The sequence below is a fragment of the Moschus berezovskii genome, chromosome 18 (genome assembly GCF_049115385.1).
Source record: "Moschus berezovskii isolate FMDL1 chromosome 18, NW_MosBer_1.0, whole genome shotgun sequence".
NCBI lineage: Eukaryota > Metazoa > Chordata > Mammalia > Artiodactyla > Moschidae > Moschus > Moschus berezovskii.
In genome coordinates, this window is record NC_142477.1 from 36,565,412 (window position 1) to 36,591,287 (window position 25,876).

Below are 25,876 nucleotides of genomic sequence, written 5' to 3' on the forward strand. Positions count from 1 at the left end.
CAAGAGATCGGAGAATTCTTCTTTGGAACCACAAACCACTCCAAAGGAAAGATCCAACTAGATTTTCTTGATACTAAGAGTCAACGAAAAGGTATTGAAAGAAAGGTCAGGCCCTCATCTGATCGTTCTTCAATGATGCATATTTGGACAAGCCCACGCCACATCTCCAGAAAGTTTTTGGAGTATTTCAGTAAAATATGAATGGGCAACCAAATACCATGCAACATAGATAAAAGTTAAAATCTTTAGTTTATAGATATAAAGGATAGAAGGAAAAGTTTCAACATACATCTGGAAGGAACTCCAAAAATATTAAAATGCAGAGAATGAAGGAGAGATAGCAAGGCGACAGCACCAAGGGAGTTTGTAACTGCAAATTGCAGGCTCCATACCAGATCTACTGCACCAGAATCTCCAGTGGAGGAACCAAAGTATCTACATGGCACTACAGTTTTACAGGTGATTCTAATGAACTGTAAGGACTAAACATCACTGCTTAAATCTGTGTCATGTAATCCACTCAATTAATTCCCCCTGGACCTTCAGGTAGTGTAAGAGCACTGAACTAGAAGTTAAGAATCTCAGAATGAAGTCCCACTCTCAATCATACATCAGCCAGAAGACTTTAAAAGTCCCTGTTGATCCTCTGGGAGCTTTAGCTTTAGCTTCCTCACCTGCTAAGTTCAAGAAACAATACACCTCCTATCTCACAAGCTCAGGAGGAACAAATGCTCATTCACCCACTTACAATGCAATTAATTCAGTTCAGTTCAGTCGCTCAGTTGTCTCCGACTCTTTGCAACCCCATGAACCGCAGCACATCAGGCCTCCCTGTCCATCACCAACTCCCAGAGTTTACCCAAACTCATGTCCATCGAGTCAGTGATGCCATCCAACCATCTCATCCTCTGCTGTCCCCTTCTCCTCCTGCCCTCAATCTTTCCCAACATCAGGGTCTTTTCAAATGAGTCAGCTCTTCGCATCAGGTGGCCAAAATACTGGAGCTTCAGCTTCAACATCAGCTCTTCCAATGAACACCCAAGACTGATCTCCTTTAGGATGGACTGTTTGGATCTCCTTGCAATCCAAGGGACTCTCAAGAGTCTTCTCCAACACCACAGTTCAAAAGCATCAATTCTGCGCTCAGCTTTCTTTATAGTCTAACTCTCACATCCATACATGACCACTGGAAAAACCATAGCCTTGACTAGGCAGACCTTTGTTGGCAAAGTAATGTCTGCTTTTTAATATACTATCTGGGTTGGTTATAACTTTCCTTCCAAGGAGTAAGCGTCTTTTAATTTCATGGCTGCAATCACCATCTGCAGTGATTTCAGAGCCCCAAAAATAAAGTCAGTCACGTTTCCAGTTTCCCCATCTATTTGCCATGAAATGATGGGACCGGATGCCATGATCTTAGTTTTCTGAATGTTGAGCTTTACCAAGCTTTTTGCTTTCCTCTTTCACTTTCATCAAGAGGATCTTTAGTTCTTCTTCAATTTCTGCCATAAGGGTGGTGTCATCTGCATATCTGAGGTTATTGATATTTCTCCTGGCAATCTTGATTCCAGCTTGTGCTTCCTCCAGCACAGCGTTTCTCATGATGTACCCTGCATATAAGTTAAATAAGCAGGGTAACAATATACAGCCTTGACGTACTCCTTTCCCTGTTTGGAACCAATCTGTTGTTCCATGTCCAGTTCTAACTGTTGCTTCCTGACCTGCATACAGGTTTCTCAAGAGGCAGGTCAGGTGGTCTGGTATTCCCATCTTTTTCAGAATTTTCCACAGTTTATTGTGATCCACACAGTCAAAGGCTTTGGCATAGTCAATAAAGCAGAAATAGATGCTTTTCTGGAACTCTCTTGCTTTTCGATGATCCAGTGGATGTTGGCAATTTGATCTCTGGTTCCTCTGCCTTTTCTAACACCAGCATGAACATCTGGAAGTTCACGGTTCACGTATTGCTGAAGCCTGGCTTGGAGAATTTTGAGCATTACTTTACTAGTGTGTGAGATGAGTGCAACTGTACGGTAGTTTGAGCATTCTTTGGCATTGCCTTTCTTTGGGACTGGAATGAAAACTGACATTTTCCAGTCCTGTGGTCAGTGCTGAGTTTTCCAAATTTGCTGGCATATTGAGTGCAGCACTTTCACAGCATCATCTTTTAGGATTTGGAATAGCTCACCTGGAATTTCATCACCTCCACTAGCTTTGTTCATAGTGATACTTTCTACGGTCCACTTGACTTCACATTCCAAGATGTCTGGCTCTAGGTGAGTGATCACACCACTGTGATTATCTGGGTCGTAAAGATCTTTTTTGTATAGTTCTTCTGAATATTCTTGCCACCTCTTCTTAATATCTTCTGCTTCTGTTAGGTCCATACCATTTCTGTCCTTTATTGAGCCCATCTTTGCATGAAATGTTACCTTGAGTTAAATGCTAGTGCACAATCTCCTTGGAACTTCACAATAATCTTTGAGATTGTGCCATTATCAGTCTTATTTTATAAATGAAGAAGTAGGAACCTAGCACTTTGAATAACTTTAATTTGATAGTTACTATTATAATAAAGTTACCTGAATTTCTCTCTCTAGCAATTCACTCTTGCATATAAGAGCATCTATACCAATTGAGAAATTCAAATATCTTAAAACTTTCCTCCATTCTAAAAATTAGGGTAGTCCAGTTATAAAAATTAGCACATTAATCTCAAATTTTCTAAGGAACACTAAGGTTAGCCTAAAGAAATCTGTTTGCAAAAAAATGTAAATCCTTCCCCTCAAAAAACTGAAAACATGCCCCCGTTGTCCCTTTAACACCAATTAGTTGAGGGAGTCCTGATGAATGTGTGAGCGAGTGGGGATACCGGCCAAGTGTAAAATGCCCTTTGAGGACCATTCTGAAGGGAAAAAACCCTGAACATTTACGGAAATGTTTGCTCAGTTTAATAGTAAATGTCTGTAACACTGGAGTTTTTGCCAGCATAAGTCTTCTCACACAATGGCTGCGTGAGCAGTTTTCTAACTGACTTACAATCAAACTGGCACTAGGGAAAAGCAATGACCATAAACTGAATTCTCCATAATATGTTTTCAGGCAAAGGGCTACAAGACTATTTCCAGATTTGATTGTTGTGATTCATAAATTCCAAAGGCCTTGTGCTTCCCTGTATCAAAATGTAGTTGCGTTTCACTAGTCCCTATGGAGTAGAGAATTAATTGCTTAAAAACCTCAGGAATAAAGCCATCAACTTGGCTTCGATGAGAAATAGACAAGTTGGCACTAAGCAGAATAGGTAAGAAAGCTGGATGCAAGCCTGCTATCTGTGTGCAGAAATAAGCCTTTATAAATTGATTTTTGCTATAAAACATTGCAAAATAACATGCATACAATATAATTATTCACATTTTATCCTAATACAGGACTTTTAAAGCAAATTGCTTTCCAAAACTCGTGGGTATAGCAATCATTTTGGTCAATGCTGGGGGTAAATTAAGCCATAAAGTAAAGTGAAAGCCGCTCAGTCGTGTCTGACTCTTTGCGACCCCATGGACTATACAGCCCATGGAATTCTCCAGGCCAGAATACTGGAGTGGGTAGCCTTTCCCTTCTCCAGGGGATCTTCCCAACCCAGAGATCGAACCCAGGTCTCCCACACTGCAGGCAGATTCTTTACCAGTTGAACCACAAGGGAAGCCCGAAATAAGCCATTAAAAAGCACAAATTTCAATACTGGCAAATGCCACAGTTTCTAAATCTTGTTTTCCCCAAAAAGGGGTTTTAGATGAGATTTCTTTGAGCCTTCTGTGGCCTAAGGGAAAGGTCAAGTTAATAGAGTTATCTGAGCCTCACCCTAGATAATGGTCAAAGAAAAACTCAAAGCCTTCAAATGTGAGGAAAAACTTAAGAAGGGGCATTACACATGAGTAGGCCTAAGCCTCCTGCAGGTTTTCAAAGACCACTAGATCATCTGAAATGCTGCAGTATGATGGGTTTTACTAGACAGAGAGCCTGTAATGACAGCTACAGAAGTCATCAGAAAACCTGACTCTAGAACACTTGAGTGCTAGGAAAGTAAGAGTGGAGGAATATTAGTCATTAATATTTTGCACTTGACCCTGAAACCTGAAGTAACTCAAAGAGAAACAGTGAAAAGAATCTATGACTAAGAACCTAAAAGCCTTTACTAAGAGCCACATTAGCTGTGGTCAAAGCCAAAGAAAGGATTAATAACAGAATAGCTTCCTATATTCTGTGCCAAGCTCTTTATGTGCATTAGCTAGTTCAATTTAATCCTCTCAGCCACATTATTAATCCCATTTCTAGACATTAAGTAACTAAACTGCCAAGGTCACAAAACTTGTTAAAGGAAGAGCTAGGATACAAATACAAGTCAGAATGACTCTACAATAAATCGTTTAATGACCCCTGAAAGAGATTTTCAAAAATTCATTTATCAAAGACTTTTTCAAAGGCCAACTTTCAGTTTAAAAAATTCCAAATATGATTCAAAAGCCTCCAAACCATATGAAACAGAAATCCAGTCAACTGTACAGGAGGAAAATTCAACCAGGGACAACATGGGCCCATACTGAATAACAAATCATGTTCAATTAGTACCTCCCACAGAGCCAGAAATCGCACCTTACAGTCTGTGCTATCACTGCTGCTGCTGCTGCTGCTGCTAAGTCGCTTCAGTCATGTCCGACTCTGTGCGACCCCATAGATGGCAGCCCACCAGGCTCTGCCGTCCCTGGGATTCTCCAGGCAAGAACGCTGGAGTGGGTTGCCATTTAGAGAATTCTAATTATTATTAACACTGACTTGAAATTCTTCTCCGTTTAACTTCCATTCGAAAGTTCCATTCTACCCCCTCTTACATAGAAATAGACTAAATTCCTTCTCTATATTCTCTCAGCTTGGATGTCACTTCTCTGTCTTCTCCTAAAGAAGTAAAATACATCAGTTTCTTCAACCATTTCTCATATAAAAGTTTTTGTGAAATTGACCCTCCTGTTTTTATTTAGACTGACTTCTCTTTATGAAAATCTCTCTCCAAGTATAATACCAAATCTGAATGTATACTTCCGGAATGGTCTAACCACTAGGGAGGATAATGGAATTATTAGGAACCAATTTTGAAATGGATGTTGTCACTCTAAACTGAAATCATCCTTAGCTTTCTTGGCTGTCATGTAACTCTACTGGCTTATTCACATGGAGCCCTCAGTCTTTCTGCTCATAGCCTCATTCTAGGCAAGTGAATCCGAGGTCCTAAATAAAAGATTCTGTATTTATCTCAATGGAGTTTTTGTCTTATAAAACTTGATTAAATCCTAAACTCTCAAGATTGGTTTGTGTTATTTCCAAGCCAAAGACTGATGCAGATGCTAGACCCGACAGAGTTGATTTTTCTCCCTCTGCCACATGGACCATAATTTCCAAATAGTTGCTGCTCCAGTCAACTCCCAGAGTCAGGACAATTGTGTTGCGTAACAAAGCCCTCTGTTGACCCATGGTAGACATGTAGTGGGAGCAACAAGCATTCCTTTGTTGTCTTAAGCCGTGTGGGTTCTGGCATAGCTTTTTTCTACAATCTGGTCTACCCTGGTGAATAAATGACATCAAGTTTTGTAACTCAGAAGCTGATTCCCTAGGTACCAGATGCTAGTTTCAGCAGCTCCTCTCTCTTACATAATTTAAAAAGCTGAAATACAAAGACCTCATGCTTTACTTGTTCTTATTAGAAGACAGCTCCTTGGAACTGCTGCCCAATCTGTAAAATCTGCCACTACCACTTCTGTATGTATACACACACACACACCTCATTCTCGGGTGCTTTTTTCCCTTCAAAAACGGAATCCTGCCAAGGGGCCTGGTTTTAAAGTCCAAAGATTTCTTCACCTTGGACTGGTGACTCCTAAGATGGATGCATGCAATTCTTGTCCAAAGGACCACAATCACAGCATCACGCAGACATGCAAATATTTGGCTTAATTGCACGTGTCATGTTCTCTTGCTCTCAAAATGCCATTGCCACACAAAAGAATCCTGTGTTGTTTTCTCTGGTGGGTGGTTAGGGCGGGATTACATTATCCAGAAAGGGAGGAAAATGTTCAAATAAAAATTACAGATGGAATTTCTAATATGTGACAGGAGGAATTTGACCTTTAACCAAAGAGTTAGTTTGGGAAGATACTGGAATAGTAATCAGGATCACAAGATATTCTACTTCAGCTTATATTAATGGATTCCGTACCTAGGTAGTAACCGATACAGCATGTCATATGATCACTACCCACTGTTTTCTCATAAATTCATGTGTGTTTTTCTTGTTTTCCTAATTTGATTGTAAATGACTAATAAGCAAAAATATCCTAGATTTTATTTAAACCAATTATATCTGTTAATCACCCTGAGTCAACATAGGGAGTCCTCAATCAGTATCTCTTTAGTACATTTTAAAGATAATTTTGATATTAATAATGAATTTATAATATAACTAAAAATACAACCAAACCTAAAACAGCAGAAGTTGACATTTAGAGCGCACAACAAATTTTAACAAGAAATCTCTAAAGATGGTTTTATAGCTACTTATTTAGTTGCTATAAATTCCCCCTATATATTTTCCTGTTAGCTATTATTTAGAATCCCTTCATTAAGTGATCTATGATCGTCATACACAATCTCATACTTAGTTTTCCATTATTAGGAAAAAGCAAAAGCATAATGTGGTTAAAAACTGTGTGCTTAGAAAGTTTTAAATAGTAAAAGTAGTAATATATTTGAACTTGCAGAATCTATTAAAAAATATTGAAGAGAAGTAACATAGGGGGCCCCAATAAATTATACTAATGAAACTGGGGGAAAGACAGTAAGGTAAGAATTATAGAAATTAACCTTAACCATGAATGCTGTTGCATTTAGAGTCACCTGGTAAGCTTTTAAAAATACTGGATCCCACCACAGAGTAAATTAGAACCTGGTGGGTAGGGTAGCGTCCAGCATCAATAGTTTCTAAAGCTCCCATGAGAGCCACAGTTGAGAACCACTGCTAGAGGGAAGTGAAGTGGAATTTCTAGGTGCTTTTTACGGCTTCAGCAAGTGATGCTATCAGTTCTTTAAATTTCATCTAGTTTAACTGTAAAATAACTTGCTTTCAGGATTTTTTCTTTTGACGGAGCTATTGTTACACATCACCTCTTACTCAAAATTAAGGTCATTTGGGGGCTTATAAATGGAATGAACACTCTCTCTCCTTCAGTCGAAATATAAATTCCACAACTGCCAAAGCTAAATGTCCCTCTTATTCAGCCTTTCTCTTAATTTAGTTCTGCAGGCTCCTGTCTCTCTTAGGGTTTCTGTCTCTGACTTGTCTCATGTTTCTTTCTCCCCTGCCTTCATGTTTATCCCTTCTCGTCCCAGGAGCTAGCTAGATGTTCCCTTCATCCCCCTCCATCATGTTGTCCAGGCTCATGAAGAAGATAAAGTCCATGCAGTTAGGAGTAGCCAATGAACAGGATAAAGGCAGACTGTGACCCAGAGAGCAGGGCAGTACTGTCAATCAATATCAGAGAGAACAGAGTGGGGGTCTCCAGATATAGGAGGAGTTTGCCTGCTGAGAAAAAAACTTAATTTTAGATGTTTAAAAGTAAGAACGGTCTTTCTATAATAAATACCAGTTAGATTTTAGGACTAAAATTCCTTAAGCCATCTGTAGTATTTTTTAAAAACAAATAGAAATATGCTCTAAGGTAAAAATGCACAAATTAATTAAACTAGTATATTTCTTTGCTTTCAGCTGGACTAATGTCAATTCAGAATGTTAATTCTAGCTCTATTAACTAGACCCTCTGACTGACAGTTACATATGTCTTATTTATTAAATAAGCAAATGAATTTTTTATAATAAATGCACTCTGGGTTTTTTTGTTTGTTTAGGTTTTAAGTTTTTAGAAAACTTATTTAAAAAGCAAGGGAAGAGGAACTCTATTCAATTAAGAGACTTAATAGATACAGCAACCAAATGCAGTGTGGAGGCTGCATTGTTTGACTCGATTCAACTATTGATTCAACTATTTGTTGTGTTTTTTTTAAATGTTTTTGAGGTAATCAGAGAAATGTGAATACTGACTGGGTGTTAAATGATAAAAGGAATATCATTAAGTTTGTTAGATTGATGGCACTGTAATTATAAGGGAAAAAATCCTTATCAGTTAAATATACATAACTATTTACTTATGAACTTACATGATGTCTGGGGATATACTTTAGAATATTCTCCAAAATAAAAGGAGAGCAGGAGAGATGGGTAAAACAAATTCAACAAAATATTAATAATTGTTAAAGTTGAGTAATGGATACATGGAGCCCATTGTACTATTTTCACTACTTTTATGTTTTAAATGTTCAAAATTTCCCTAATAAAATTACCTTTAAAATAAGTTTTCAAACATAACGTCCATGGAAAAATAATTTTTAAAAGAGACACTTTATGTGAAAAATGTTAGAAATTTCTCTCTAGATCATTTGACTCAGAGCATGTATAAATCAGGAAATTAAAGAAGACAGGTATCAGTGGTGTGGAATGGTGAAAAATTTCATCAAAGTGGCGAAACTGGAACCAGAACTTAAGAAATCATAACTGAAAACAATTAAAAATAGGTAGCCTTTTGATTAGGAGAGAGATTTTCTTCTTCTTCTTTTTTTAACTTAAAAGGGTTTATTCTCTATTTCTATTTTAGCAAAAAAGAAATCGCTTTACATAAGTCCAAATTATTGTTTGAGAGACATTATCTTCAATGAAGATACAAATGATACCAACCCACAGATCATGGTATAGGAGACCCAAAATAGTTAATTTCTATGGAAATTAATAATAAAGGTATCAATAATAAAAACAATAATAAAGCAACTAGCAGCAGCTGAGTGCTTACCACTTGCCAGGTACTATTCAAAGTACTTTATATACAGTTCTCCTTTAAGCCTCACAGCAATCCTATGAAGTGTGAGCTACTGTTAGCACTCAACCCCATCTATCCCTTTCATACATGAAGAAGCTGAGTTCAAAAAGGTAAAAAATCATTGCCCAAAGTCACTTGCTAGCAAAATTCAGAGCTGGTCCTTAATCTAGGTCTGTGGCAACCTAAGCTCCAGGTCCTTAAAAATCTTGTTATTCTATTCCCTCATGACATGGTAAAGTGCTCTACATATAAGGGAAGCATAAGGGATATTTGTGGCTGTGATTTCTGGTTTTAGTGATTCCCCATTGTTGCCTGGAGTATGTGAGGGACAACCTAAAAAGGAACTATAGAGAATTCCTCAGGGAAAGGGTTACAAACAAGGCAAGTACATGGTATAACAGAAGGATTGAACCTCAGCCAAGTGTCCATCTAAGAAGGGTAAAAAAGAAAAGGGAATCATACATTTCTCATACATCCAGAGGTGACAGAATACCAAAAACACCAAATAAATAAAAACCGAGAAGGATACGTGCCAGGGCATATCCTGCTGTTAGAATCTATTTCTACTCTAAAAGCAGGCCACTCATTCTAATTTTAAGTCTCCAGATTGTTCTGTTCTCTCTTCCATAAAACATTACTTTCAGAAAACAAGACACTTTCTAGATTTACCTAATAGGATGGAATAGAACAGTTGTCTACTATCCCCCAAGTATTTATGCTTTAAGCCTAACACACCTTGCCACCACTCCAGAAGCAATAAAAAAAAAAAAAAAAAAAAAAAAACCTCCAACCTCCTAAAGCAGGCAAGGAAGGCACATGAACTAAAGAACCAAGGAACTCTTTCCTGGACCCTGAAATGAGCATAGCCGAATCACAGTGTTAGGGACTTGGTATACTCGAATAAAAAGGACGCTCTGGGAGCTGGAAGACCTGAACTCTTATGTCCCATTTCTGGTACTAACCTGCTACATTATCTTTGGCAAGTCATTTCACCTCTCTGGGCTCCAGATTCCTTATTTTTAAAGAGCTGGGGTATAATGAAGAATTTTATAACTCATTTATAGCTGCAGGATCCTTTCATCAAATGATAGCTTTCAGAAAAACTAACAATGTATAACAGACAAAGAGTAAAACTCCTCTTAAAAATTAAAAAAGAAATACTCAGAGACGATGTCGAGGGGGTCACTTCCCATGTCCCATTATAACAGAACATGTTAAGGTGCTTCTCAGTTAAAACATTCCATGATTATAAATAAAACCCCTGCAGCTTGAGAAGAAGGCAGGGTCCCCACGGGCAGCTGCACAAGAGAATCCCCTGGCCCCTAGATGACTGCCCTCCTTTATCAGTGAGCCTCTTCCTAAAGCAAATAAGCAAAGAATGAAATCCCACAGAAACAAGAGTCTGACGTGACGACTCAGGGAGCCTCAGCTCCATCCATGCAAACTAAAACACACTCCAAGGAAAAGATAAGGCTTATGAAAAGGAAACTAACACAATCACTTAAAAGAATCTCAACATTAAACCGCTCAGGACAGGCTGCCAGGCTACTGGAAGGCTGCAAAACATCCAAGGTCAGGCCTGAAAGACTGCAGAGACCTAAGCCGTGATTTTCCTCTTTTGTTTCTCCTTGCCCTGGGGTCATGCTTTTTTGGGTCCAGATATATGGGGACGTGGCAAGGCACTGTACACAGCACACGTTTCTCCTGGCACTGAGTCAAGCAGGACTTCAGCCCTTTGGAAAAAGGGGTTATGGAGGAGTGATTGCAATTTAGTAAATCTGGAACTTGACATATATCAGAACAAAGTAGCCAGCTCAGAGGACCATCACATGAAAAGCATGATACACTGTGCCTTTGAATTTTACTTAAAAAACAAATACTTTTTTACCTGATATTCAAATTAAACTGAGCATTCTTCTTTTTCCTTTTCTCAGAAATCTGGCAACCATAAGGTGAAATACTGTAGCCATATTTCTAATACTCCAACCATTTTTTAAAAATTCCTCCTTGGGAATGGCCCTTACTGGATGAAGAACACTCCTTCTAATAGCCTCTAAAAGTTAAAACTTCAGCCTCAGAGATGGGATTAAATTTCTGAAAACTGCCAAATATTATTCATAAATGAATGAGAGTGACCAAGCAAGGTAAATCCATTTGGGGCCAAAATATGAGTTGCCTGCGACAGTCATTATTCTTCTAACTACCTATTATACACACACACCCACACACACAAACGCACCTTTGATTTATCCAACTCCTATTCTATGTAGGCATTCTCTAACTCCAAAATGGGTTCTTCCAGATTTCATGATCTACCCAAGAGGATGCACTTCCAAAAAGCTATTTTATCAAGGTACACAAGATGGAAGCATCTTTTCAAAAATGTATTTGGCATTAAGAATATATACTTTCCCCAAGGTGATTTGGGAATCATTATTTCAGGTTTCCTGACAAAGAAACTAAGCTGATTTATTACTTAGCAGTGGTAAGGTCTACTGGGGGCTTCCCTGGTAGCTTCCCTGGAGCTGGTAAAGAATTCACCTGCAACACAGGAGATCCCAGTTCGATTCCTAGGTTGGGAAGTTCCCCTGGAGAAGGGATAGGCTACCTATTCAAGTATTCTTGGGCTTCCCTCGTGGCTCAGACAGTAAAGAATCCGCCTGCAATGTGGGAGACCTGTGTTCAATCCCTAGGTTGGGAAGATCCCCTGGAGGAGGGCATGGCAACCCACTCCAGTATCTTGCCTGGAGAAACCCCATGGACAGAAAAGCCTGGTGGGCTATGGTCCATGGGGTCACAAAGAGTCAGACATGACTGAACGACTAAGCACAGCACAGCACAGCACAAGGTCTACTGAAAACTGGCTTCTAAGAGAGAGGCTGTAAAAGAAAGTCAAAATAAGGACTAGAATCATAATCAAGAACTGGCCACATTAAAAAAATAATAAAATTCAAGCCAAACATTTGCAGAATACTTAAAGTACCTCCATGGATAGAGCTCTGTGGAATATAATTTGAAAATACCTGACCAGCTATTATATAGGCCTTTCCTAATACTGTATTTCTATAATTCTGCATCCGCATGTGTGCTCAGTTATGTCGGGCTTTCTGTGACCCCATGGACTGTAGCCCATCAGGCTCCTCTGTCCATGGAATTTCCAGGCAAGAATACTGAAATCAGTTCCTCCTCCAGGGTATCCTCCTGACCCAGGGATCGAACTCACATCTCTTGCGCCTCATGCACTGGGAGGAGGCACCACCGGGGAAGCCCTATATAATTCTCAGTTCAGTTCAGTTCAGTTCAGTCGCTCAGTCGTGTCCGACTCTCCGCGACCCCATGAATCACAGCACACCAGGCCTCCCTGTCCATCACCAACTCCTGGAGTTCACTCAAACTCATGTCCACAGAGTCGGTGATGCCATCCAGCCATCTCATTCTCTGTCATCCCCTTTTCCTCCCGCCCCCAACCTTTCCTAGCATCAGAGTCTTTTCCAGTGAGTCAACTCGTCGCATGAGGTGGCCAAAGTATCAGTAACATTAATACAGTGTCTTCACAATGAATCCAGACTGTGTTTTTTTGGCTGCCTGTTTAGTCTCAGAAATCACAGGCCAATGAGCTTCAGTCAGATTGAAGCCAGTTCTGACCTTGAAGAGTTCTTTTCTGCAATGCAAACAACCCTGTGTTGTTATTTTCCCTTCCTGAACCAAAGAAAGTACACACAGATATATCTTCAAGTGTCAGTTTCCTCATTGAGACCATGCCCCTATTATAATAGAATTGTTTTGCTAAGAACTATTCAGAGTAATTTCCTTCAGTCATGATATACTCTCTATTTCTGGTAAAAACAAGGAAATCTACCAGCCTCTTCCTGGCAACCCTTTGCTACTCACGAAAGAAGTGGCCCACAGAAACAGGATGGTCATGTACAAGGTGAGAGGGTGGGTGAAGGCGCCAAGAAATGGGAAAAAGCTGGTGTGGTTTCACTTTATTCTCCTACAACCCCATAACCCATTTTTGTATATGGCAAAGTAGAAAGGTCCCTACCATAGAATATTACTCGGTCATAAAAAGGATGAAATCTTGCCAATAGAGAATGACAAAATACCCTATGATCTCACTTATATGTGGAATCTGAAAAACAAACGAACAAACAAAATAAAACAAAAACAGACTCACAGACACAGATCAAACAGGAAATTGCTGGAGAGAAGGGGGTTGGAGGAGGCAAAGAGGTGATGGGAATTAAGAGGCACAAACCTCCAGTTATAAAGTAAAGAACCCACAGGGATATAATAAACAGCATAAGAAGTATGGTCAATAACATTGTAATAATTTTATATGAGGAACAGCTGGTAACTAGACATATCATGGTGATCGTTTCATAATGTGTACAAACATCAGGCTAACATAATACTGCATAGCGACCATATTTTCAATTTTAAACAGGTTCTGAAAAATGAGATAATAACAATAAATAAATAAAAGGGCATATTCAAAGATAATACAGCAAATCTAAAGATAGAAGTAGGTCTTTTAATTCCTGACCCTCTGTGACTTCAACTTCAAGAGTGAACTGTGACAACACAAGACATTAACGTAAGTGGAAAAGGGAGGAGGGAATAGAGGAATCGCTCACCTTGTTTGGAGACAATATAGAGAAGACACAGGTCAACACAGGAAGGAGCATTGGGAAAGGCTATGTTTGTGAAGGAGGATTCATTTGATTCTGTTGCTAATACTCTGACTCATCTACACTGGTGGTGTCTGCTCCTCTTTATCAGTATGTCTCAGGCAATTTGAGAGCAAGAATCATATTGTATGCAGAGGACTCCGGGCATAAGTATTGTTATCCCAGCTTGTCCTCCAGGCCCTCTAATTCTGCTTTTTCATCCCTCTTCTTAACCCCTTTCCTGTTCCCTAGAAATAAATTCTGAGCCAAGTATCTTTACTTTTCCTAATGGCATAAGCTTTGTGACCAAGAGTAGTAGAACAGAGCCCCGGGCACTCTATGAGATAAGGTGAGTGTTTAGTGGTTAAAATAAATGTCCATTGTGCCTTATTCTTCCTTCCAGATCTTATCAACTTGGAAAATAATGCCCTTCACGCAATGGCAAAGAAAAGTACAATGCAGTCTTTAATCTGTCCTTCAGTGTTTATATATGAGCCATTTGGCACCAAGTGAGCAAACAGGGGTTTTGTTAAGAGGGGGGGAAAGTTGTCACTTTCACACAATGCATCTGAGCCGGATGATGTGATGTCACGACTGTCTTAAGGTAGGAGTACCCACTCAGAAGTTCTAAACTTCTCTTGCTTTTATTGGCTTCAACAGCCTGTGGTTGAACTGCACGTAGTTCACTGATGGATACAGTCCTCATGATCTACAATGCATTAGCTTTCAGGACTGGAAGTTTTCTCAAAGATCTAGAGGTGTGGGTGGGAGGTGGACTGGGGAAGCGGCAAGAGTGAGAAGTGGTTCATTTACACAGCAGATATGCTAGAGCCTGTGACCTGAATCTTTCTTGAGAATATAAACATGCAATTGATATTTGGTTATTCTCTGGCCTACTTAGTCTCTAACTGCTCCTTCCCTGGAGCCTTTGTTTGCTTGCCTAACAACAACAGAAGCTCCCAGGGAAATATTCCATCATAGTGCTAGGCCCTAGCGATAATAATGACACACATTTTTCACAGTAACCAATTAATGAGCACCTTGTTGTTGTTTTTTTTTTCAGTCACTAAGTCATGTCTGACTCTCTGCAACCTCGTGCACTACAGCACGCCAGGCTCCTCTGTCCTCCACCATCTCCCAAAGTTTATCAAATTCATGTCCATTGAGTCGATACCATGTGCCAGACTTTGGATTCTTAGAATAATACTATGAAATGGGCATTATAATCCTCACTCTACAAACAAGAAAACCAAAGCTACCAAAGTAGATAGTGGCAGAGCTGGTTTGAGCTCCATCTAACCAAAAATCCCAGATACTTATCGTTAATCTACACTTCTCATGGCATTTCCATGATAAGAAAACTTTTGTAGTTTTGATTACCTATATATCTCTCAAACTTCAGTGATTCCCTTCTATTAAATCGTTTCAACTTACCGTTAGCATTATTTGTCTTAGTAATTCTAGAAAAGCAAGAGAGAGAAATGTCTCTAGAAGTGCTGCGGTCCATGGGGATCACAAAGAGATGGACACAACTGAGCAACCGACCAACAACAAGGAATGTCCAAATGACTGACTATTTTTTATTTGTCTGGCCTGACACACTTCTATTTTCTACCCAGTATGGTGCCCTGGATTTCAGCCTTTACAGACTACATCATTTCATTCCCTGCCTTCTGGCTTTCTACGGGTAAATCCAACTGGGTTAATGGCATGGGAGCACTGGATGCAGGCCAAAGGAGCAGTGAGAGTGTTAACGATGATGGTGTTTTTCTTATCATCTTAGCATCACCGGACACTCGAGAGGTCCTTCAGGTTAGCTGGGTTGGTTTACAACAGCCTGTCCTCTGACTTTCTTCCAGAACCACAAGTATTCCCTTAAGGGCAGAAATGCTCCTTTCCCTGAGCAGCCAGTTTTAGGGGTACCAACTTCTCCCCACTGTTGTTAGCCCAAAGATGCTTCAGTACTCCTTGTTATTTTCCCTTCAGTTCAGTTCAGTTCAGTCGCTCAGTCATGTCCAATTCTTTGTGACCCCATGAACCACAGCACGCCAGGCCTCCCTGTCCATCACCAACTCCTGGAGTTCACTCAAACGCATGTCCACAGAGTCGGTGATGCCATCCAGCCATCTCATTCTCTGTCGTCCCCGTCTCCTCCTACCTCCAATCGCTCCCAGCATCAGAGTCTTTTCCAGTGAGTCAACTCATCACATGAGGTGGCCAAAGTATTGGAGTTTCAGCTTTAGCATCAGTCCTTCCAATGAACACCCAGGATTGATCTCCTCTAGAATGGACTGGTTGGATCTCCTTTCAATCCAAGGGACTCTCAAGAGTCTTCTCCAGCACCACAGTTCAAAAGCATCAATTCTTCGGCGATCAACTTTCTTCACAGTCCAACTCTCACATCCATACATGACCACGGGAAAAACCATAGCCTTGACTAGAAGGACCTTGGTTGGCAAGGTAATGTCCCTGCTCTTTAATATGCTATCTAGGCTGGTCATAACTTTCCTTCCAAGGAGCAAGCGTCTTTTAATTTCATGGCTGCAATCAGCATCCGCAGTGATTTTGGAGCCCCCCAAAATAAAGTCTGACACGGTTAGTTCCTAAATTAAACTTTCCTCAGTTGCTCCATTTGAGATTCTAGTGTATTTCCTACAGAGATTCAAACGAATACAACCTGAGCTCTAAAATCTCCTTGATTTGGATCACTGAAAAAAATATAAGATGCCTTTTCTTGCATAAATTCATATATTCAATCCACAAATATTTATTGAGCACCAATAGCATGCAGGGCTTCCCTGGTGGCTCAGCTGGTAAAGAATCCACCTGCAATGCAGGAGATCTGGGTTTGATCCCTGGATTGGGAAGATCCCCTGGAGAAGGGAACAACTACCCACTCCATTATTCTGGCCTGGAGAATTCCATGGACTGTATAGTCATGGGGTCGCAAAGAGTGGGGCATGACTGAGCGACTCTCACTTTCAATAGCATGCCAGACACTGGGCTTACAATCGTGACCAATGTGCCCACTGCTCTCCTGCAGCATAAAATGCAGCATGGCAGATAAATTAAAGTGATAATCACACAAACTGGGGGAAAACTACAATTGCACCATGTGCCTTTGAAGGAGAGGTACATGGCTTGATGAGGACAAATGATAGGGGTCAATCCAGTTAGGAAAACCAATGCTTGCATGAAGAAGGAAAATCTGAATAGAAATCCACAAGACGAATAGGTGTTTATTGGACACAGAAGGGAAGAAAGTTCATTCTAGGCATAAGCTGATGGCCAATAAAGGTGTGACTGGAACAGAGAAAGTAGGAGGGTGTCTAAGGAAATACCAAGCTAACAAGCTTTGTAGATCATATTGAAAATTCGTCTTATTCCTCCAGTTATAGTGTAGAGATTGGATTAGAAGGCCAGAGTGAATTGAACAAAGATCATGTGGGAGTCTGTTATTCCAAATGACAAAGTGAGAAATGATCTAAATGGTGGTGGGAAAAACGGATGGAAATTGATAGATCTGCCCCTCCCTGGAAGATTTCAGTGCTTGGTTCCTTATATTTATATTACTACAACTGTCTGAGGGTAATGACTTTTCAATGAATGGAAAAATGCTGCCTTCTCATTGTGGGATGGGAGTCAAGAAACATTGTTCTAGGCCTAAGCAAAAGGATGAAACTCAGTGATGCAGCCAATACACAGGCTTAGGATACAAAACTGTCCTCATATTGACTCCCTGTCTTTCCCTCTAACAATCCTCACTGCTTAGAAATTCCATGAGAGGCAGAGACTAGAGACTTGAGAGATCCAGAGAGACTTGGGTTTCCATTTTGGTTCTTCCACTAACTGTGCAGACTATAAAGTTATTTTTCTGATCTTTACACTCCCTTTCTGCAAAATGAGAACAAGTTAAGCACTTCATAGGGCTGTTATAAGAATTAAATTGGGCAATGTACGTGTGTAAGTATGCCATAGAAAACAGAAGCAAAGAAAACATATATATATAAACTTATATATGCATTACATAATATTAGGTATGGCAGATTTCAAGGCCGATTGACTCAGCAGCTTAATTTCTTTCTGACTTTCTCTTCTGTGCCCTTTGATGTGTTAACTCTATATTGAGCTGGCTCCCCTCATGATCGTAAATTAGAAGTATCACATTTAAAGACAGAAAGAATTAGAGGTAGAAAAGGATATCTTTTTCACTATTGCTTACTTAAATGAGAGAAACATTTACCAAACAGCCACAAACTTAATCTCATTAACTAAAACTAGACTAAAAACACAAGAGGGCAGGAATTTGCCTGTTTTGCTTACTGATGTACTCCCAACACTCAAAATAGTAGTTAAGACTTAATAACTATTTGTTGTTTGAAGGGACCACATGCCCAACTCTAATCGAACCATTAGTAAGGAAAGGGGTATTGGCACTTTTCTATAAAAGACAAGATAATGACAATTTTAGACTTTATGGGCCATATACAATCCCTGCAGCATATACTTCTTGTTTCAACCCTATATATTCTGAGTTCATGGGTCCTCCAACAACCAGGGACTGGATGGCTTGCAGACTGTGCTTGCTGAACCCTAGCTAAGACTAATCATGTGGGTGAAACGGATGCAGTCAAGTGCCAGGGTCAGTAGAATAGGAACAGCACTCAGCAGGGTCCTCAACATGTGAAAAACACTCAGTAGATGTTTCCTGCCATTGCTTTTTGATGATACTATGATTTTCCTTATTCTTGCTATTCTAGGATAGTTGGACTCTTAGAGACCTCGGCTCTGTGATAAACCAGCCACGAAGAGTTTAGTGCCTTTAACCCTGGACCAAAGCAGCATCTGGGGTAAGAATCATGTGAGTCACTGCCCAGAAAGACACATTGTACAAGAATAAGATATAGAAAACAATAAGGGTCAAAAACCTAGATCCACAAAATCAGGAGAGGATGTGACAGGTTTTCTATGGTGGAAAAAATGAGCTCAATTCCCAGATATCAGAAAATTTAAAGTAAAAAATATAAAATTTGGGGGCTTTCTTGATGGCGTAGTGGTAAATAATCCACCTGCCAATGCACGAGACACAGATTCAATCCCCACTCCTGGAAGATCTCACATGCCTCAGAGCAACTAAACCCATGTGCCACAACTATTGAGCCTGTGCTCTAGAGCCTGGGAGCCACAACTGCTGAATCCAAGTGCCACAGCTACTGAAGCCCACACGTCCTAGAGCCCCTGCTCCACAACAAGAGAAGCTGCTACAATGAGAATCCCACATACTGCAACTGGAGAGTGGCCCCCACTTGGCACAACTAGAGAAAAGCAGCAACAAAGACCAGCACAGACAAAAACAAATAAATAAATGAAATTTTAAAAAATGCAAACTAAGTTCCTTTACCATCTGATAATCTTCCATAGACGAATAGGCAGCAATCGCGCCAAGGTAAAAATCCTACATGTTATTTTCTGTACAATAGAACTTTTTTCCCAGAGGTCATTGCTACAACATTTAAAAAACATATTGCTTTTAAGATTTATAGCTGATCTGTCATCTTCATTGTTTTATATTATCTGATCTTCAATAGCAACCCACTGACGTGGGGAAGAATGTTATCGTTATTATCCCTAATCAGTGTTGACATTAAAAATTTTTAACAACCAAAATGGTTTGGGACCAACCACAGCTCCCTGAAATGGAGGGGATCCTTAATGTCCCCGGCTGAGTACCACATTAACTCTCTTGTTACTGAATCATGGGAATATCAGGTAGATCTGAAAGGAGGGGGGAGAGATGGAATGGCTAGTTATCAAACACTACAGAAGGATTTCAATACTTTAGTAAGCAGTATGGCTGTACCAGTGTGTTCCAGGCGACTATCAGCCCTGTCCACTTTTACCAAATAGGAAAGAAAAAAAAAAAAAAAAAGACTTTTCTAGGAACCTCTAAACCAGTAAATGGCAGAGCCTGGATTCAAAGTTAATCCTTAAGGACTTAAATCCTCTACTATTTCCTCTCTGCCACCCACTGTCTTTACTTATGGGTTCTTTTTCACATCCTGTGGATTACCCAGTCATGGACTCAGACCAGGGGAAGGAATGCCAGACTTGGAGATAGAAGATTTATGTTTAAGACCTACTACCTCTGTTGGTCTCAATTGTGAGAACTTGGGCAAGTCATCTGACCCTACAAGACTGTTTCTTCACTGGGAAAATTGTAGTAATCACGTCTGCATAGCAAGGCAGCTGAAGAAAAGCTTTGTAAAATATTAACTGCTACTCAGATATTAGCCACTCACACAATGTACAGATTGGCAGTTCTCATCTTAAAAATGAGAATGTTGGAACTGGAATTCTTTTTCCAGATGAGAAAACTCAGACTTCTGAGAGATTAAATTACTTGTCCAAGGTCACACAGCAAGTGATAGAGCCAGGGCTAATTTCAAAGATCTTGAATTCCAAGTCAGGGAATTTCAACTGGGTGGTCTCCAAAGTCACATCATAGACTACCTCCAAAGATGGAAATCCGAATGATCTTAACTTACAGTCTCAGCAGTATTGAAAGGCTTTTGTCATTCAACTTCTTCTGAGTCTGCAAAAAGGCCTGCTACTGGCCCACTGATACAACTTCTGTAGTTCAGGGCACACCTTGCCAACTGCTAGGTCACTCCAGGAGCTCTGGACCTGGAAGAGACGAAAATCGTGTTAATGACACTATTTCTGCTATAGATAAAACAAGCAGGAGACAGCATGGATAGGGACCATGCCTATCTTACCAGGGTCTGACTCTCACGCCTCATCTACCATAGGCCAAAGGGGTCATGTTTGCTGATGTGACAACCTGAGAAGAAAGAGTGATTCTCAACTTAGGAAGATACACCGCAGGCCATAAGTTGCCTCAAAAAGATAACCCTCATTGAAAGTCAAATGGATATTCCCAATTCCTAAACCTCTATGTAAGCTGAGGAAAGCAATGTTGTTTTATGAAATAAAACTGATTTTTAAGTAGGTAATGGTTGAATTTGTAAACCAAGTCTTCCACTTACTAGCTCTGGGAGTTATTTGCATCACCCTAGAAATATGTCCCTCTGTCTCCCAGGTACGTAATATAGGGTACATTTTCCTAGTTTGCCTACAGTTGGCTCAAGTCATGTGACTAACCTTGACCAATGGACCAGTGCATTTTGAGAAAAAGGGCTTTATGTCACTCAGAGGCCAAGTGTTATTACTGGTATGACACTCTCTAGAGGTGTCTGTTCTACTGGTACAGCAATATTTGTGATAGTTGCTGCTCTGCAGCCTGGATCCCTAAGTATGACAGGCAGAGCCCTTCCGCTGACTCAGTATGAACACGTGAAACAAGAAAAAAACAAACCTTTGTGTTTTAAGTCACTGAGATATAAAGGCTGTTTATTATCACAGCATAATCTAGCCGATCCAAGTTGGTATGTCATCTTATATGATTTTTTGGAGTTACTTAGCCTTTCTGAGCATGAATTTCTGGTGTTTAAAATAAGGATACACATATTCTCAGGGTTGGGAGGATTACCACACTGCTCCCAGCACATATTTAGTCCTCAAACAATGTTAGCTATTTCTCTTTTTTTCATTTTTTTTTATTTTACAATATTATATTGGTTGGTTTTGCCATACATTGACATGAATCTGCCCTGGGTGTACGTACGTTCCCCTTCCTGAACCCCCCTCCCACCTCCCTCCTCCCCTTATCCTCCCTCTGGGTCATCCCCGTGCACCAGCCCCGAGCATCCTGTATCATGTGTTGAACCTGGACTGGTGATTCGTTTTACATATGATAATATACATGTTTCAATGCCATTCTGCCAAATCATCCCACCCTCACCATTTCCCACAGAGTCCCAAAGACTGTTCTATACACCTGTGTCTCTTTTGCTGTCTCATATACAGGGTTATCATTGCCATCTTTCTAAATTCCAAATATATGCATTAGTATACTGTATTGGTGTTTTTCTTTCTGGCTTACTTCACTCTGTATAATAGGCTCCAGTTTCATCCACCTCATTAGAACTGATTCAAATGCATTCTTTTTAATGGCTGAGTAATACTCCATTGTGTATATGTACCAAAGCTATTTCTATTATCAAAACAGTCAGGGAAAAAAGTCAGGTGGAATCAAGGTATCCTTAAGCAAACACACAGTTCACAGACTCTACTAAGCCAGTCACCTAGATACCGAACTTTGGCAGCCAGATCTGCCAGCTAGAGAGAGGCCCTCGAATGCCTCCAGTCACTCATTTATTCCTTCATTTTCTAAATATACAGTGAATACCTGCTATGTGATATTTCACTGTTCTGGAAATAGCAAAAAAGTTTCACCTCTCGTGGGCTTTGTCTACACCACTTAAGGCATTTGAATGACTGATTATCAATCAGGTTATCTCACTGTATCCCAGAAAGATAAGAAACCTAGAATTTGATTCTTTGCATTTTGGGGACTTTTTAAATTCCTTGGAGATATTTTCACATGTATTAACATATTTAATCCTCACTGAACTCTTACAAATAAGAAAGGAAGTTATTATTATATATGGCCACTAGTAGGGAAACTAAGGTTGGGAAAAGTTATTATTTTGTTTTTATTAGCATCCTGCTACTCAGTGACACTGTTGGATCTAGAGTCTGCAATCTCAGATTCCTCCTTTACGGTCTTTTTTTTTTTAATCCTGGATTGACAATAAATAAACTTGAATTACTGTCTTGTCCAGGGATACTCCTAAATAACACCTATAATACATTAAAATGCTGTAGCTGAAGTACAAGAATGGAGTTATTCTATAATAATAATAAACCACCACAAATAGGATACTAAGCCGAACTAGCCAAAACCAAATTCTGCCTACTAGTGGACTGAATTTCAGGAAGTACCTACTTCATAACTCCATGAGTGGACAGGAACCTAAGCACACATCTAAAGCAGGAAGCATTGGCACACTGGTGCAGTATATAATGGTTAAAAAAAATGCAAACGGTTTCCCATGTCTTCTATTACAATAAATGTCCTAGGAATCTAGTCCACACCTAGTCTCTCATCAATAGCTTAATATTTCATTTTAAGCCCATGCCTGAAAATCCAATATGTCAAGGATCAATTAAAATGTCACCTTTCTTATGAATTCTTCCTGACTGCCCTATCAAAAGTAACCTCCTGTCATACTTTGTGTATCTTAATTTGGTACCTACTGAATCCTAAAGTCATATTCAGGATGAAAGAGAAACAACCAAATTAAGCTGCTATTCCATGTAGAGAAAAGATGGAAAATAAAATAAGAAATATGGATGGAGAAGTCACTGAATGACAGAAGAAAAAGTGAGATTTTCCTCTATAGGAAAGAGTAGCTGTTGGGAAACGCTTAGTCTTTTCAAAATATAAACAGCGTCATATGATCACTCTATACCTTTTCCTAACTGATGCGTAAAATTCTGAGGTGCTTTTACTTCTGTGTGTGTAAGACACACACACACTGCTCTTACAGGAGCTGAGCTATGAGTAGTCAGGAACGGCCTTGCTTTCAGCATCTCCTAAGTAAAATCATCAGGACTCCTCTACCAGCACTAACTCCAACTCATCAACTGTGCCTGAAGGAAGCAGTCCCATCTCACTGGAAGCCTATCCTGACAGTAGCTGTTGCCCCAAACCAACTCGCTGCAGCTATCTGTAAATTTTTGTGGAGCCAACTTTTCAAGCAACTGTTGCCATTTTGTATTTTCTGTGTTTGTTCCAAGAGTCACTTCTGGATAAGCCCTACAAAGGTCTCTCTAGCTCCCAGTCTTCCAAAGTCCCTTTATAGTACATCCACTATAGCACGTTATGTTGTTGTTTAGTCAGCCAAGTACTGTGTGATTTTTTGGGGACCCCCATGGACTATAGACTCCTCAGGCTCTTCTGTCCATGGGATTTTCCAAGCAAGAATATATGTGCTACTAATTATCCCTTCTTCACTGCTCTTGATTCTTCCCAACTATTCTGTTACCTACTGTGAGAAAATCATCACCGTTAGCCAAACTTCATTTTGTGCGTTTCCTATAATAATGATCTTTAAATTTTTGGGCCTTCCCAAAATTGAAAACTATATACCAATTCACACATTTTTAAGTAATCCTCCAAAATTTTTCACCAAAAATTTAAATAATTGCAAAGGGTGATGTTTCCAGTGTATTAGAAATAGCATTTAAAAACAACTATTCCATCCCTTTATAAATTGTGAAATCTAAATACTACAGTGCCTTGATACCCATCCATTTGAAAATAGGCAAATGAACACTTCATCAACATATTTACTTTGTTGCTTTTACTTTTGGTCATCAGAATATGCCCCTGTAGAATTTATCTAAATGAACTATATATCATTATGTTTTACTGATCACCCTATCATCATTGTCCCTAACAAAACTACATATGTTATCTGAAATGATGTTTTTAATTTCTTATATTCATAATTCTCATGTTTATAATTTCTTCTAGATTGAGTGAACCATTAAAATTATCAGCAGTACACAATTATTCCAAACAACATAAATATATTACAAAGTTTGATAATAATTATTCAACACGGAAAGTAAAATTTTCCTGGACACATATCTTTCAATAATATATAAACATAATATATATTACATATTTTGCAAAATGCCCCATAAGAAATGTAAGGCTAAAGTTGTGACAGGAAGACCATCAGAGCTATGACAGTCTTTTACAAGATGAGGACGACAGTAGCAACCTCCTTGCTTTATACAATAGCTCTGCAGCCAGGGATTTGAAAAACTCCTAAACTGGGCCTATGCTTCCTTTCTAGATTTTTCTTTCACAATTTCCTTTACAAAATGCTCTCCTCTGCCAACACATATTTTTCTCATTTATGCTTTTTGTTTTATGTGAGGTACCCTCTCCCCAGGCAACACAGTACAGTAAGATTTAGAAATGGTAGGAGGTGTCCTATTCTTTAGTCAAGCAATAGAAAGATGATTTTCTTTTTTTTATTATTATTATTTTTTTATTGGAGGCTAATTATTTCACAATATTATATTAGTTGGTTTTAGAGGTAAGGATGGAGCTCCGTCCCGGGAAGGGAGGCTTTAAAAAGAGAGAAGTTTCCAAACACCAGGAAACACTCTCACTGGTGAGTCTGTGGCGAGCCTTGGAACCTCAGAGGGCCACATAACCAGGAGGAAAAAGGAAGAAACAATTAAAACCCACAGATTACCCGCCAAACGGTAACTCCCAGCGGAGAAGCAGTGCAGACGCCTGCATCCGCCGTTAGAAAGATGATTTTAAAAGGAAAGATTGAAAAAGAGAACTGGCATCCACCCCAGGCTGATCAATTTTAGAAAAAAGTAAATATGGAGCTTTAGGATTTAGAAACAAATTCCCTAAATCTCTCTCACCCCACTCAATACTTAGAAGAGTTTCTGTGCATACTAGGGGTCCAAATAACCCAGTTTACTGACAGCTCGTCTAAAAAGTGTAGATATTTGAATTTCAAATAGCTCAACTAATGGGTGTTTCCTGGATGTAAAACACAAATAGCTAGAAAAGAGAAGTAAACACTTTTGAGTCTAGACTTTGTGTCAGCCACTGGACTAGGTGGTTTCATATACATTAACTGATTTCAGTTCTCACATTAACTCTGATAGAACGAGAGTGTGTGAGCTTCCTTCACAACCCAGCATGCAATTTTATCACACTCTTTTATTTCTTTAAAATCACATTTGGTTCAACCCCCACCTGAGATGGCTAAAAATCAGCCACCACTTGCTTCCCTCTTAACTCTTCATAGCAATCCCCCACTTTCAAACAAAGCTCTGGGTGGTAATGGCCTTGGGGGAGAGGGATGCCTAATCTATGGGAAACTGAATTCCCTCAGGGACCAGGGAGCACAGAACACAGAGACCTGGATATAGAGAGTGAGGAGTATGTACAGGAAAAGGAAAATTACCTTTTAGATTTCCCACCTTTCCATGACACTGAAACAAAACAAGATAAAAGGTACACCTCACTAAAAATTTCTGGTGGCAAAGTTACTCTCATCTATATTTTAAAAGTGAGAGAACTGAAATTCAAGGAGTTTAAGCAAGTTGCATAAGGAAATCAGACAGTCTTAGGAATGGCTGTGACTTAGAATGGCTTTTCAGTGAGTTATTTGTGGCTAGACCTATAAGTGGAGGGCTTCCTAGGTGGTGCTAGTGGTAAAGAACCTGACT

At 39.6% G+C, this 25,876-nt stretch overlaps 2 long non-coding RNA genes across 2 annotated transcripts in view; one reads left to right on the plus strand and one right to left on the minus strand.

Annotated features, from left to right (window-relative positions):
* LOC148774969 (uncharacterized) overlaps positions 1-13,715 on the minus strand; it is a 59,135-nt gene extending 45,420 nt beyond the window's left edge. The window contains exon 1 of the long non-coding RNA XR_016039659.1: positions 13,610-13,715. This is a non-coding gene — a long non-coding RNA (uncharacterized LOC148774969). The remainder of the gene's footprint in view (positions 1-13,609) is intronic.
* Positions 13,716-14,213: 498 nt separating this feature from the next.
* LOC129553336 (uncharacterized) lies at positions 14,214-20,591 on the plus strand. The gene is made up of 3 exons (XR_008685428.2): positions 14,214-14,246; positions 18,403-18,492; positions 20,452-20,591. It is a non-coding gene; the product is annotated as an uncharacterized LOC129553336 (long non-coding RNA).
* The last annotated feature ends 5,285 nt before the right edge of the window (positions 20,592-25,876 follow it).